Source organism: Dendrobates tinctorius, unplaced genomic scaffold (genome assembly GCF_039654945.1).
Source record: "Dendrobates tinctorius isolate UK_male_01 unplaced genomic scaffold, ASM3965494v1 ptg000003l, whole genome shotgun sequence".
NCBI classification, from domain to species: domain Eukaryota; kingdom Metazoa; phylum Chordata; class Amphibia; order Anura; family Dendrobatidae; genus Dendrobates; species Dendrobates tinctorius.
The window spans coordinates 66,071,677-66,087,230 of NW_027361671.1; the positions used below are offsets into that span (position 1 = coordinate 66,071,677).

Genomic DNA, 15,554 nt, shown 5'->3' on the forward strand with positions numbered 1-15,554 from the left:
TTCCATCTCCAGGGTTAGAAGCTGTGAAAAGCTAAATTAATATCTGAAAGCTTGGAAGCTAGCTAAGAAATCCTTGAGACTAAATTGGGAATCAAGGTTGATAGAATATGTTACTATCAGAACATGTAGTATGCTGATCAAATGTAACGGACTGAAAATAAATTTCCATCATTAACGCTGTCGGCATAGTTGATAATTTTACACAGCTTTTTATTCCTCTAACTTAAATCTTAAGTAAAAAACATTAATTATAAAAAGTAGTTTTTTTTAATTTTTATGTATAAAAGAACTTCCTGATCACAGCACAGCTGCTGTCTATTAAATTGAAAAGTTAACTCTACAAAAACAAATGGTATTCTCTCAATGCTTTCTTAAACAGGACCTTTAACCAACTGTTTCATGCTGAACTGGACACACAATGTAATAGTGCTTGCAGAATGGAATAATATGTTTTTTTTATTTTGCCTCTCTGTTGCAGAGGTATTAGCAATCACAGTAATTGGTACCTGGTTAATTAACCGTTGTTAAGTCCAAATGGTTGTTATCAGCTATATTTCACTGTGGGCATGTACTTCTCTAAAATGCTCATTACTTGACCCTTAGTCTGTTTCAGTAGGCTTCACAATCATAAGGAAGATTGCTGATTTGACAGATGTCCAGAAGGCAGTCATTGACATTGTTATGTGTCGAGTTCCTGCCACTGCACAGGGGAATCTCAAGCCATGTCCTCTGTGGTCTCCCATTTTTCTTCAGCCACAGAGGTTCCTACTCAGCAGAGACATCAGTCCCAGCATTTTGCTCAGGCTAATGCTATGCATCTGGTTGCTGCTGCTGCTGCTGCCCCAGGTTCAGCTATAGCATCCAGCATTAGTCAGCGGCGAGCAGACACTCTTGGGACTAAGTCCTGCTTTTTCCCATCTGAGCATGCCCGTGAGACGACTGCTCATTGGTGGTTGGAGGTCACATGCTCAAGTACTCAAGCAGCTCGGATTGGGCTATCAGCAAGGTCCTGGAAGGCTGCGGCTATAAAAGGATCGCACAGCCATGTCCTTGGGGCAGAGTCTTGCGACCTTACGCTAGTGCTGATTCAGCTGGGCCTTGTGACAGTCAACAGGGTGCGGTATCTGTGTTCTGTGATTCCGTGGCTCTGTGAAGCAACAGAGCTTGTTGCTACTACACACTGGGTGGTGTTTAACCCATGTGTGTCCAGTGCAATACCGCCATTTTGTGTCCACCATTACCGAGCAGCAGTTAACATCTCTGCACGGTGGCCCTAGGGCTGCGAATGCACCTTGCTACCATCTTATTATTATTTAGTGCGTTCCGCCAGCCCTTAACAGATATACTCCACAAAGAGGGTAAGCCACAAAAGGGCATTGCTAAAGAAGCTGACTGTTCACAGAGCACTGTATCCAATCATATTAATTGAAGTTGACTGGAAGGAAAAAGTGTGGTAGAAAATGGTGCACATGCAACTGGGATAACCACAGCCTTTAACCCCTTAGCGACAGAGCCAGTTTGCAGCTTAATGACCAGGCCAATTTTTACAATTCTGACCACTGTCCCTTTATGAGGTTATAACTCTGGAACGCTTTAATGGATCCCACTGATTCTAAGACTGTTTTTTCGAGACATATTGTACTTCATGTTAGTGGTAAAATTTCTTCGATAAGTCTTGTGTTTATTTATGAAAAAAATGGAAATATGGCGAAAATTTTAAAAATTTTGCAATTTTAAAACTTTAAATTTTTATGCCCTCAAATCAGAGAGATGTGTCACACAAATTTCTTAATAAATAACATTTCCCACATGTCTACTTTACATCAGCACAATTTTGGAAGCAACATTTTTTTTGTTAGGAAGTTATAAGGGTTAAAATTTGACCAGCGATTTCTCATTTTTACAACAAAATTTACAAAACCATTTTTTTTAGGGACCACATCATATTTAAAGTCATTTTGAGGGGTGTACATGACAGAAAATACCCAAAAGTGGCACCATTCTAAACATTAGACCCCTCAAGGTGCTCAAAACCACATTCAAGAAGTTTATTAACCCTTTAAGTGCTTCACAGGAACTAAAGCAATGTGGAAGGAAAAAATTAACATTTAACTTTTTTTTGCAAAAAATTTACTTCAGAACCAATTTTTTTTATTTTCACAAGTGTTAAAAGAGAAAATCAACCACAAAATTTGTTGTACAATTTCTCCTGAATACGCCGATACCCTATATGTGGGGGTAAACCACTTTTTCAGCACACGGCAGAGCTCGCAAGGGATGGAGCGCCGTTTGACTTTTTCAACGCAGAATTGGCTGGAATTGAGATCGGATGCCATGTTGCGTTCGGAGAGCCCTTAATGCGCCTAAACAGTGGAAAACTACAACAAGTGACCCCATTTTGGAAACTAGACCCATTAAGGAACTTATCTAGATGTGTGGTGAGCACTTTGAACCCCAAAGGGCATCACAGAAGTTTATAACGTAGAGCTGTGAAAATAAGAAATCTATTTTTTTCCACAAAAATGATCTTTTTGCCCCCAAAATTTTATTTTTTACAAGGGTAACAGGAGAAATCATACCCACACAGTTATTATGCGATTCGTCCTGAGTACGCCGATACCCCATACGTGGGGGGGAATCACTGTTTGGGCGCATGGGAGAGCTCGGAAGGGAAGGAGTGCCATTTTGGAATGCAGACTTTGATGGAATGGTCTGCGGGCATCATGTTGCGCTTGCAGAGCCCCTGATGGGCCTAAACAGTGGAAACCCCCCACAAGTGACCCCATTTTGGAAATTAGACCCCCTAAGGAACTTATCTAGATGTGTGGTGAGCACTTTGAACCCCCAAGCGCTTCACAAAAGTTTATAAGCGCAGAGCCGTGAAAATAAAAAGTCTTTTTCTATTTCCACAAAAGTGATTTTTTAGACCCCAATTTTTAGACCCCCAAAGTTGGCAAATAGTGGAAACCCCTCAATTCTTGCTCCAACCCTAACCCCAACACACCCCTAACCCTAATCCCAACCCTAACCCTAATCCCAACCCTAATCCCTAATCCTAATTCTAACCCTAATTCTAGTTCGCCCTAACCCTAATTCTAACCCTAGTCGTGACCCGAGCCCTAACCCTAGCCCTAACCCTAGCCCAACCCTAGCCCTAGCACAACCCTAACCCTAACCCTAGCCCTAACCCTAGCCCAACCCTAACCTAACCCTAGCCCAACCCTAACCTAACCCTAGCCCAACCCTAACCCTAGCCTAACCCTAACCCTAGCCCTAGCCCTAACCCTAGCCCTAACCCTACCCTAACCCTAACCCTAACCCTAGCCCTAACCCTACCCTAACCCTAACCCTAACGGAAAACTGAAAAAAAAATATTTTCTTTATTTCATTATATTGGCCTATATAAGGGAGTGATAAACGGGGGGGTTATGTACTATTTTTTTTATTTTGATCACTATGACATAGTGATCAAAATAATGAATGGAATCTGCCAGCCGGAGCCGGAAGATTCCCGGCGGGCGCACTGTGCATGCGCCCGCCATTTTCAAGATGGCGGCACCCATCGGAGGATGCCGGCGGGACGTGGGACCACCAGGAGGGGACGGAGGGCCACGGAGAGGTACCGGGGGGGATCGGGGACCCTATTTCTCTCTCGTCTGATGTGCGATCACATCAGAGGAGAGAGAAATTAAATGTAAAATCGCGGCTTTTTTTTTTTGCGGTCGCCATTATAGGGTTAATAACGGCGATCACAAAAGCGGGGGTCGGTAAAAACCGACCGATTCATGTTCTCTGGGGTCTCGGCTACCCCTGGCAGCTGAGACCCCGGAGAAAATCCGACACTGGGGGGCGCTATTCACTTAAATCACAGCGCCGTGAATTAACGGCGCTGTGGTTTTAGTACCCTTAATTACTGCCGTTAAAAGGCGTATCAGCGGTCGTTAAGGGGTTTAAGGATTGTTAAGAAAAGGCCATTCCAAAATTTGGAGGAGATTCACAAGGAGTGGATTACTGCTGTAGTCATTGCTTCAAGAGCCACCACACACTTATATCCAGTATACATATAGTTATTTGATGTGGAAGACACAACACTAAAATGTGTATGAAAATGTGTATAAAAGTCAAAAAAATCAGTAAAGCAGTATATTTCAAATATATCTTATATCAAGTGCACATCAAGTGTATACAATAAGTGTATCCAAAGTGCATATAAGAAAATTATATACATGGAACAATCAATGAATATCTAACAAAGTAAAGTGCAAGAGCAAAAAGACACCAACAGGTGTCAGTGTGTCCACATTACAAACTGCAGGACCAAGGAGAAAGCGTATCTGTGAAGAATAATGAATGTATATCACCAATATTATATAGTAACTTACACAGTAATATGCTCCTGGTCTCCTGGATGGACGCCCTCTCCAACATGCGTTTCAGCATGCTGCCTTCATCAGGGGTGGCACCAATAGGAGAGTATAAATGAAAAAGAGCCAATCAAATAAAAGGTGTGATACAAACGTCCAATGAAAATAAAGGGGGTGTGTAACTAAGCATCATGACGTTATCCAGATAGATGTGAGCTAAGCACCCCACTGCGCATGCCCGGAAATGAGCTGTGCAAGAAAAAAGTCTAAGCATCTGCTTGTAACTAGGGTCAATTGCGCATGGACAGAAGGAGTTTCATTACACGAAAATCATGTGATGCAGCATCATGAGCCCGGTACAAAGCGTCCGTGACTACGGAGGCGGGGAGACTCACTTGCTGAGAGTGTTGTGTGACGGAAAGTGGAGGGGAAACCGCGTCAGACGCGTCAAGTATCCAGGAAACAGGCACAAGCTGTCACCAGGGTACATAAAGATGCGGCCATACATGGAGACCCCAGCACAGCACTGCCACACGCACGTGCCACACTCAGCAGGTGAAAGCATTACTGCATATAAGAATAAAATAATCATACTAAAAATCAAACAAATAATGACCTATATACAAAAATTACAAAATACGATATACAAAAAATATTATTATAATATCATATTACATGACCCATATTAGTGTACAAATCTAAGAAAATTATTATGTGCAAGAAAAACATGACAAATGAAAAATTAAGCAGACACATCTGTCAATTTCTTTCTTCATAGTGTCTTAAATTTTCCAGAATGTTAATGAAGAGAAGGCAGGTAAATAGTCCCACCAATATCCAAACGCTCCCATAAGGTGCAAAATGAAGACAAAATAAAAAGGTAAATATACCTGAAAAAATTGGCACATTACAAGTAAAATATATATGTATCTTTATTCATTTTTATTAAATACCAATATGTAAAATACAAATAATCTCTATATATAAATATCAATGTGTGTGAGTATCACCAACCAATCACGAAACATCTTTCATTTCACCAGAGCTGTTCAAAAGAAGCTAAGCTGTGATTGGTTGCTATGACCAACAATTTTCCTTGCAACCAATCACTAAGCATCTCTCATTTCACCAGAGCTGGTTAAAAATAGCTGAGCTGTGATTGGCTGTTATGCACAAGTTTTCCCACTTGACAACACCTCAGCAGACACTGACATGGTGGGAGAAATCTAGCATCCCCAGGAACATAAGCTCCCAGCCATCGTCTGTCCCCCAGAAAGGAGCAGTGAGTACAAGACAGAAATGAATCCCCCCCTCCCGTGTGGTATCATTAAGTGACACACATGAATGTAGGAAAGTGCACATATTAAATGTCATGTGGATTTAATATTTTCTCATAGACACTTTTATTATTGATGTGTTACTGTGCTCTGATACTGTGAGTTTTTTTAAAGTGCTACTTTCCCCATAATTCACCTGAATATACCCATATAACACATAATGTTTTTCCCATAGCAACCCATTAAATATGATACTATACTGCATACAGATGCTGTACATCCATGAGCAACTCAGCCGGACAAATTACAAGTTGACAGTGCATGAAAATGTGTGTGAAGGTTTCTCTACTGTACTAATGTATAAGGTTTGTGCCTGTCCATTGGTGAAAAGCATGACTGTGATATTTATGGTGGCAGATAAGTGAGAATATCAGCCTGATCAGTAGAAAACCTGGGATCTTAGTGAACCATGTTTCTGTGCAATTTCACTATTCTACTTTTATTGACTTTGACGGGATGATGTGGGATATTAGGGGTAGTAGTCCGGTATCTCTGGCTGATGGGATGATGTGGGATATTAGAGGTAGTAGTCTGGTATCTCTGGCTGACGGGATGATGTGGGATATTATAGTGAATGTGGCTATGCGGAGTGGGCGGGGCTATACACTCAGCTTTATATATAGATATAATCATTATAATTTGTTATAACTAACCGTAGTTAGTTACTATGCCCGGGCAGCGCCGGGCTCTTCAGCTACTAATAGATAAAAATAAATAAAAATTAATTAAAAATACCTCCTAAAGGCAGAAACATGATAAAATATAGCAGACAAGAAATCATGTTGTGGTCAGAGAAATTGGACAAAACTATTATTCTCATTGAGACCCAGTGGATGGACCATGTTCAAAGTCCAAATCCACTTTGTTTCACATTGCGCAAGTTTGCGACTAATTTTCACACCCCTAATATTAGTGGTTATCAAATCTATACCACATACTTTCAATTGGGTCCTATCACAATTGTGGTGGAGTTTAAAATGTTTTGGAACGATCTTCAAAGTATTAATGCTATTCTCACTTTCTGCTGCTCATATTCCCACAGCGTGCTCACATATCCATATTTTTAATTGTCTAGTAATTAGATCTATATATATTTTATTGCAAGGGCATGTCACAAAATACACAACTGCTTTAGAAGTGCAGGAAATGTGATGTCTAATCATATATGTGCGAGTGCCCTCATGATTGAAAAAAGTATTCACCCTTTCCACATTCCACACAAGGCCACAGGCAACACAATTGCCACATGGGAAACATCCTTTATCCGCAGCGGGAAATTTGTCCAAAAGGGTCGTTTTTGGAGCTGTCATATGGTGACTTTTTACCAGGTAATCCCGTAAATTGTTGGCACGGTGAAACGTTATTTGTAGTTTGTCAGGCAGCGTGGGGTCTGCACACAAAATAGGCCAAGCTTTACTGAGACATTTTCTGATCAATTCTGCCTGGGCATTATACAGTATTTAGTGAAAAACCGCACCTTGTTAGTCTCTTCAGATGTTCCACTGGAGTATAATAAGTTATTACGTGACGAATGTTTCGCTCTCTGGTACGCCGGTTTAACCATGCGACAGCTATACCCACAATCATAACATCTGGACTTAAAATCCAGTACTTGGTTTTCAAAGTCTTCATCTGAGGAACAAATTCTCCTGAGCCGGAGAAACTGGCCAATAGGAACTGGTTTGACAACAGAATGAGGGTGGGCAGACGTGGCATGTAGCAATGCATTAACGGAAGTTGGTTTGCGAAAAATATCAGTCTGTAACATGTCATTATTATCTTGTCTGATTTTGAAATCAAGGAAATCAATAACATTGGGATGAGTAGGATAGGTCAAATGGATATTCTTATTATTGTCATTAAGTCCACTAATGATCGAAACCAGTTCATCAGATGTCCCCTGCTAGATAAAAACATTAGCTCATCCCTACTGCCTACACAAGTTGCCCAAACATAACGAGGCAGGAACACAGCAGGACACACCCTACAACACATCAAGTTTCTTAGTGTGTGAGATGTAATGATACAGCTCTGATCTCCTGGTGTGACCTCCTACATGATTAGAAAATGCTGGGAGATGAGATCACAGATGATTCACACCTTTCAGATAAGGTCCCTGTGGTATAAGGGGCAGCACAGCTGAGTTTAGCTGTGTAACATTACAAACCCTCCTCTCAGCTTTGTTACTTTAATAGCAATGTCTGCTCTTTTCACCACAAGGAATTTTTCAGTTGAGACACGTTTCTTCAGCCTGTCCTGACACGTGATCAGGAAGGGCTGCAGTTTGAATTATACCAGGTACACCATTTTGTCTCATTCTCAGAGAACCCCTTTAAAGACAATATGTAACACTATTGCATTTTGATTTATGCTGCAAATAAAACTAAGAGTTGGTCCTGTTTTTCTGTTTTCCATTGACCCTCTTGAAATTCATATAAATTAACTATTTTCCGAATTACATTGGAGTTTGCCATTGAAATATTGATACTTGGTTATGTGGTCTAAACTAAGGATTTAGCCTCCTGCTTCAGTGGACTGACTCCAGGGAAATGGGTAATCACAATCATATGAATGATATCACTGTTTGTAGAGTTTCAGAAATGTAATCTCCAGTGATTGACTGATCATCAGCCCTGATCATCTGATTGTCGGACCCGATCAAATTTATTTTACTATAGAAATAGTAAGCATATAATTATATTCTACATATTTCAGTTTTGGTTAAGAGATTGTTTTGAAGTAATGGTATTTCTAAGAACTGATCTGATTTTTCCTTGACCCAGTAGCACATATATATGATCACAGGTCCAATTTCATTATTGGTGGAGAAAAGCATCATCATCTCTACCAAATAAAGAGTGTCCCAAAACCTGAATTATTGATACCTACCAGTGCTAAAAGTAGAGAATGTCTACAAATATTGTGAAAAGGCAGGTTTAACTCTTTAATTAATGACCCGATTACATAGAGAATCATTTCTAAAAGGCAAGTGCACAAATACCTTCTTTGATTTTACTTTATTGAATTGCTAGAGGTAATATAACATAGCCACATCCTTTTTACTTCCAAGTGTGTGAATGTGAAATTTTTACTTTGCTAAATTTAGAAATGAACAGATTTCTGGAGGTTCAGTTTACCATGTTATTCATTCTGCCCACTAACAAATTTGATATGCAGTCGAACATTTGTCTTAACAGATAAAGCATATTTCGTTATTTGGAAGCTGTGACAGTGACACACTGATTTGTTGTAATTCGCTACAGAAAACAGAAAAAAAAGGATGTTATAAAAATATATATCGTATATAAATTAATTTTTGATTATGTAGACAGAACCCCTATACCTAAAAACCTTTCTGCTATAAAAGGGATGTCACCTATTTTGGATTACTCTTAAGACTCGCTCACAATGGCGTATAACACAGCTGAGTGCTATCCAATTTTTTATTGGATAGCACTCAGCCCAATGGGGCAATTCTATTCTATGGGGCAATGCAGATTATTCTATGGGGCAATGCAGATTATTTTCTCATTATGATTCTCCATGAGTAAACAATCTCAGCATTCTGCAGGTGCCTCCAATAATTATAATCGAATCAGGCACACCAAAGCAAGAGTGGGTGTAAAACATCAGACTGCACTCGGATGGCATCTGAGTGCAGACCAACACTCGGGGACTCAGACAATGGAGAAGATGGAGAAATAAAATTCTCCATTTTCTCAGCACCTGTGATAGGATTATCTCATGTGAGAGAATCGCATCACAGTAAGATGACACTCAGCTCAAATTCTGATAGAGTTTGAGTCGAATGTCATTAGCATAATCAGCCCAGTTCTCTTGCATGAAAGAATCGACAGCCATGTAATCTTAGCCTTAATAAGGTTCTAGGTTAGGTACATTGTCACAAATGGTGCATCCTAATTCAATGATATACATTGGTAAGGACATGTGAGTTTTGCCTTTTACACTCACATCTCATTTGCTCAATTCATTTAAGGAGTATGATGGGGAAAGCTCCAAGATTCACAACTACAGTGTATATGTAAGTGATTTTGTCCAAATGTTAGATGGTCATCCATAACTTTGAAATAAATAAAAATGTGGTCAAAAACTGTGTGTGTTTATTTCAATAAAATAATTTTTAATTAATGACTGTGTGTTTTTTTAAACCCTTCACTATTCTAGGGTTAATAATGGATAGGTATCTTATTGACACCTCTCTATTATTAATCCGGCTTAATGTCACCTTTCAATAGCAAGGTGACATTAACCCATTCTTATTAACACATTAGCCACCACTACAGGGCAATGGGAATAGATGCGCCTTTTCTGGGATGTCTGGGGGCAGATTTTGTAGCTGGGGGGGCAAAAACAATGGTCCATCTCAAGGCTATTAATATCTGCCCTCACTCACTGGATTTCCCTCTCTGGTTGAGAAATTACCGCGGGAGCCCACGCATTTTTTTTTCAACGAAATAACCCCTTAATTTAACACCTAGATGTCCCAAATTTTACACACATACCCTAAATTAATTATTAGTCAAAGACATATAAAAAATAAATGAAATGAAATGGTTTACTGTACTGTATGTAAACCATTTGTCATTTCATGTCGGGTTTTGGAATGATTTTACAGAAGCCGGCAATTGATTTAGCGGCTATTTTGCTATGTAGAACGCTATAAAGGATCCAGACAGACTCTTGCATCTTTCATCCAGCCACTAACGTTTCTGGATTGTGAGTCATGGGGAAAGCAAAAGAATTGGCAACAAATGTACAGGAAAAGGTAGCTGAACTGTATAAAACAGGAAAGGGATACAAAAAGATATCCAAGGAATTGATAATGCCAGTTAGCAGCATTCAAACCGTAATTAACAAATGGAAAATCAGGGGCTCGATAAAACCAAGACCATGTTCTGGTAGACCAACAAAAATTTCATCCACAACTGCCAGGAAAATTGTTTGGGATGCAAAGGAATACCCACAAATAACATCAGCTGAAATACTGGACTCTCTGAAAACTAGCAATGTTGCTGTTTCAAGATGCACAATAAGGACATACTTGAAGAAAAATGGGCTGCATAGTCGAGTCACCAGAAGAAAGTCATTACTGTGCAAATGCTTCAAAGTATCCTGCCTACAATACACAAAACAGCACAGACAATCCTCAAAATTTCTGGAACAAGGTAATTTGGAGTGAAGAGACCAAAATTGAACTTTTTGGCCACAACCATAAATGTTACATTTGGAGAGAGGTCAAAAGGCCTATGATGAAAGGAACAACATTCCTAATGTAAAGCACAGAGGTGGATCGCTGATGTTTTGGGGATGTGTGAGCTGCAAAGGCACAGGAAACAGTCAAATCTGAAGGAAATGTGAATGCAGCACATTATCAGCAAATACTGAAGGCAAATTTGCAATCAGCTGGGAAGCTGCGCATGGGACATACTTGAACGTTCTAACATGACAACGATCCAAAACAGAAGGCCAAGTCGACCTGTCATTGGCTGCAGCAAAGCAAAGTGAAGGTTCTGGAGTGACCATCTCAGTCTCCGGACCTCAATATCATTGAGCCACTCTGGGGAAATTTCTAGCACATATTTAATGCTAGACAGCCCAGGAATTTACAGGTACTGGAGGCTTTTTGCCAAGAAGAGTGGGCAGCTTTACCATCTGATAAAATAAAGAACCTCATCCACAACTGCCACAAATGACTTCAAGCTGTCATTGATGCTAGAGAGGGCAATACATGGTATTAAGAAATGGGGTATGTGAACGTTTGATCAGGGTCATTTGGATGTTTTGTTTTGTCATTATGATTTAAAAAGAGAAAACACAATAGCTTGACAATAAATGGCTTCACCCAACCACTAACTGTCACGTGGACCCGTCCTGTGTGACACGACCTGCAGGCCGGTAACTGAAACAACAAAGTCACGGCACGTGAAACTGTCTTGTGTGACATGACCCGCAGGCCGGTAACTAAAACAACAAGACACGGGGAAGGGGAAACAGTTACAACGGTTACCTCCTGCACTCCCCTGAGTCAGTGTCCCTCACACTCCTAATGTTCCCTAGGCCGGTTCCCTAGCACACCCTACACCTATCCCTTGCTAGGGAGATGGGTGATGCAGACACTGGCCCCACCGCTGTACTAATACACACCAGGGAAAAATACAAACAGGGAAACACCACTTAGCTTTGCTCTGTTGCTCTTGCTCCCAGCAACAGAGTCCACCACCAGAATGCAGCTTTCCTCCTGAATAGCTGCCACCAAGCTCTGTCAGAGCTGCAAGGAAATCCCCTCAGTGATTCCTTCCACCCAGGACTCTGACTGTGCTGCAAGGAACTCTCTCTAGCTCCTTCCTCCACCAAGGATGGTTGAAATGAACACTATCACCAACAGTGATTGCAACACCTGACACTCTTTTATAGCAGAGCAAGAGCAATCACACCTGCTTTATAATCATGTGCAGTAATGCTCACCACCACCGGGGGCAAACTAGAACAAAAGACACCACTGTGTAATAATCCTAATGGCCACCGGGGGCAAACCAAACTTAAGCACAAAGTTTAAGGAAAAAAAAAGGTTACATGTGCTTTTATAAGTCATGATCCAGCATGGATCATGACACTAACCATGAGCAGAGTAGGAAAAAGTTGTGGTGTTATCTGAAATATTGTCTGAAAATGCTAAGAAAGCAAAAATTCTGCTGGGGCATGTAAACTTTTGAGTACAACTCTATGTGTGTGTCACTGACATCTACAGTTGTGGCCAAAAGTATTGACACCCCTGCAATTTTGTCAGATAATACTCAGTTTCTTCCTGAAAATGATTGCAATCACAAATTCTTTGGTATTATTATCTTCATTTAATTTGTCTTAAATGAAAAAACACAAAAGAGAATGAAGCAAAAAGCAAAACATTGATCATTTCACACAAAACTCCAAAAATGGGCCAGACAAAAGTATTGGCACCCTCAGACTAATACTTGGTTGCACAACCTTTAGCCAAAATAACTGCGACCAACCGCTTCCGGTAACCATCAGTGAGTTTCTTGCAATGCTCTGCTGGAATTTCAGACCATTCTTCTTTGGCAAACTGCTCCAGGTCCCTGATATTAGAAGGGTACCTTCTCCAAACTGCCATTTTTAGATCTCTCCACAGGTGTTCTATGGGATTCAGGTCTGGACTCATTGCTGGCCACCTTAGAAGTCTCCAGTGCATTCTCTCAAACCATTTTCTAGTGCTTTTTGAAGTGTGTTTTGGGTCATTGTCCTGCTGGAAGACCCATGACCTCTGAGGGAGACCCAGCTTTCTCACACTGGGCCCTACATTATGCTGCAAAATTTGTTGGTAGTCTTCAGACTTCATAATGCTAAGCACACGGTCAAGCAGTCCAGTGCCAGAGGCAGCAAAGCAACCCCAAAACATCAGGGAACCTCCGCCATGTTTGACTGTAGGGACCGTGTTTTTTTCTTTGAATGCCTCTTTTTTTTCTCCTGTAAACTCTATGTTGATGCCTTTGCCCAAAAAGCTCTACTTTTGTCTCATCTGACCAGAGAACATTCTTCCAAAATGTTTTAGGCTTTTTCAGGTAAGTTTTGGCAAACTCCAGCCTGGCTTTTTTATGTCTCGGGGTAAGAAGTGGGGTCTTCCTGGGTCTCCTACCATACAGTCCCTTTTCATTCAGACGCCGATGGATAGTACGGGTTGACACTGTTGTACCCTCGGACTGCAGGGCAGCTTGAACTTGTTTGGATGTTAGTCGAGGTTCTTTATCCAACATCCGCACAATCTTGCGTTGAAATCTCTTGTCAATTTTTCTTTTTCGTCCACATCTAGGGAGGTTAGCCACAGTGCCATGGGCTTTAAACTTCTTGATGACACTGCGCACAGTAGACACAGGAACATTCAGGTCTTTGGAGATGGACTTGTAGCCTTGAGATTGCTCATGCTTCCTCACAATTTGGTTTCTCAAGTCCTCAAACAGTTCTTTGGTCTTCTTTCTTTTCTCCGTGCTCAATGTGGTACACACAAGGACACAGGACAGAGGTTGAGTCAACTTTAATCCATGTCAACTGGCTGCAAGTGTGATTTAGTTATTGCCAACACCTGTTTGGTGCCACAGGTAAGTTACAGGTGCTGTTAATTACACAAATTAGAGAAGCATCACATGATTTTTCGAACAGTGCCAATACTTTTGTCCACCCTCTTTTTTATGTTTGGTGTGGAATTATATCCAATTTGGCTTTAGGACAATTCTTTTTGTGTTTTTTCATTTAGGACAAATTAAATGAAGATAATAATAACAAAGAATTTGTGCTTGCAATAATTTTCAGGAAGAAACTGAGTATTATCTGACAAAATTGCAGTGGTGTCAATACTTTTGGCCACAACTGTATACATCTATGTATTCTACAGTATGTGTATATATCTATTCTCCATTCTATTCTAAGCTGTCAGTGTGATTTTACTATTTGTGGCATATGAATTGCTGGCTTTTCAAAGGACATCGGTGCGCAAAAATCAGACAGTATTTGCATAGTCTGAGTGCTGTGTGATTTTTTTTCTTCTCACACCCATAGGTTTGCATTGGCGAGTCTCGGCTAAGTCTTGGTGACAATCACAGCATGCTACAATTTTACACGCACACTGAATACGGCTGAGAAAATAAATGCTCATGTGAGCTGCCCCATAGTGTCGGAGAAGGGATTTCTATGTCTCGTCGGGTATAGCTCAGGAGGAGCTTTTGCCTAGGTACCTAGGATTGGGAGAAATAAAACGAGAGACACAGGTTCTTGTCTATCAAATAAATCTCCTTTATTGGGAGGGTCAGGGTAGATCTTTTATAGCTCATCAGAAGAGGTAATGAACAAATATGGACAATTCCGTAACATTGTGTAACAATTGGCAAAATGAAGGAGAGTTTACACAATAATTGGCACAAAAGATAAGTTATATAACGATATGTCAACTATATCCTGGGATATGGGATAAGTTTAATTAGATGTGGCGGGAGCATGGAGGGGGTTTTGGCATTTCCTTTAGGTCAATTTAACAATTCGTGGAACCATATCCTGTTAGTGCTTTTTGGCCAAGAAGATACTTGGCCTCGGCATATTTAGACATTATTCAAATATAGATGAGGGGAATTTGGAGTTGACCACTGGCAGAAGCATCTAACCACGTAGACAGATGATAACAATTAAAATGGTGTCATGGGTTACGAAGTCTTGTTTTTCTGATATTTTTCTAGGCTTTAGAGAACTAAGATTAGCCATTTCTTTGACAATAGGCTAACACAGGGCTGAGTGCTATGCAATGTTTTCTCGCATAGCACTCGGCCGTATTCTACCATAGTGTTTCGCTGACCTTCATCAGCCGCTCCTGCGCTGTAAATAAATAAATTAAAAAACCTGCCTGGGTTCTTGTGTAATTTTGATAACTAGTCAGGCATAATAGCCCTCAGCTGTCAGCTTCAGAAAGGCTGGTTATCAAGAATAGAGGTTTCCCACTCACCACGTCGTATTTTCTAATTATTTAAATAAATAATTAAAAAAAGGGCATGAGTTTCCCCCCATTTTTGACAACCAACCTTGCTAAAGCAGACAGCTGAGGGCTAGCATTCTCAGGCTGGTAAGGGGCCATGGATATAGCCTGTGGCAATGGCAAGTGGGGTTCATAGTTGTGGGGTTGATGTCACCTTTGTATTGTCAGGTGACATCAAGCCCATGGATTACTAATGGAGAGGTGTCTTTAAGACACCTGTCCATTATTAATCCTATAGTTATATTGTAAATAAAGACAAAGCTAGAATAAAGTCTTTTATTAGAAAGGTCTAAACACAGA

General features: G+C 40.5%; 1 protein-coding gene across 2 annotated transcripts in view; it reads left to right on the forward strand.

Annotated features, from left to right (window-relative positions):
* The window catches only part of PRR16 (proline rich 16), a 576,663-nt gene that overhangs the window by 294,670 nt on the left and 266,439 nt on the right, over positions 1 to 15,554 (forward strand). The gene's annotated exons all lie outside the window — the stretch shown is intronic.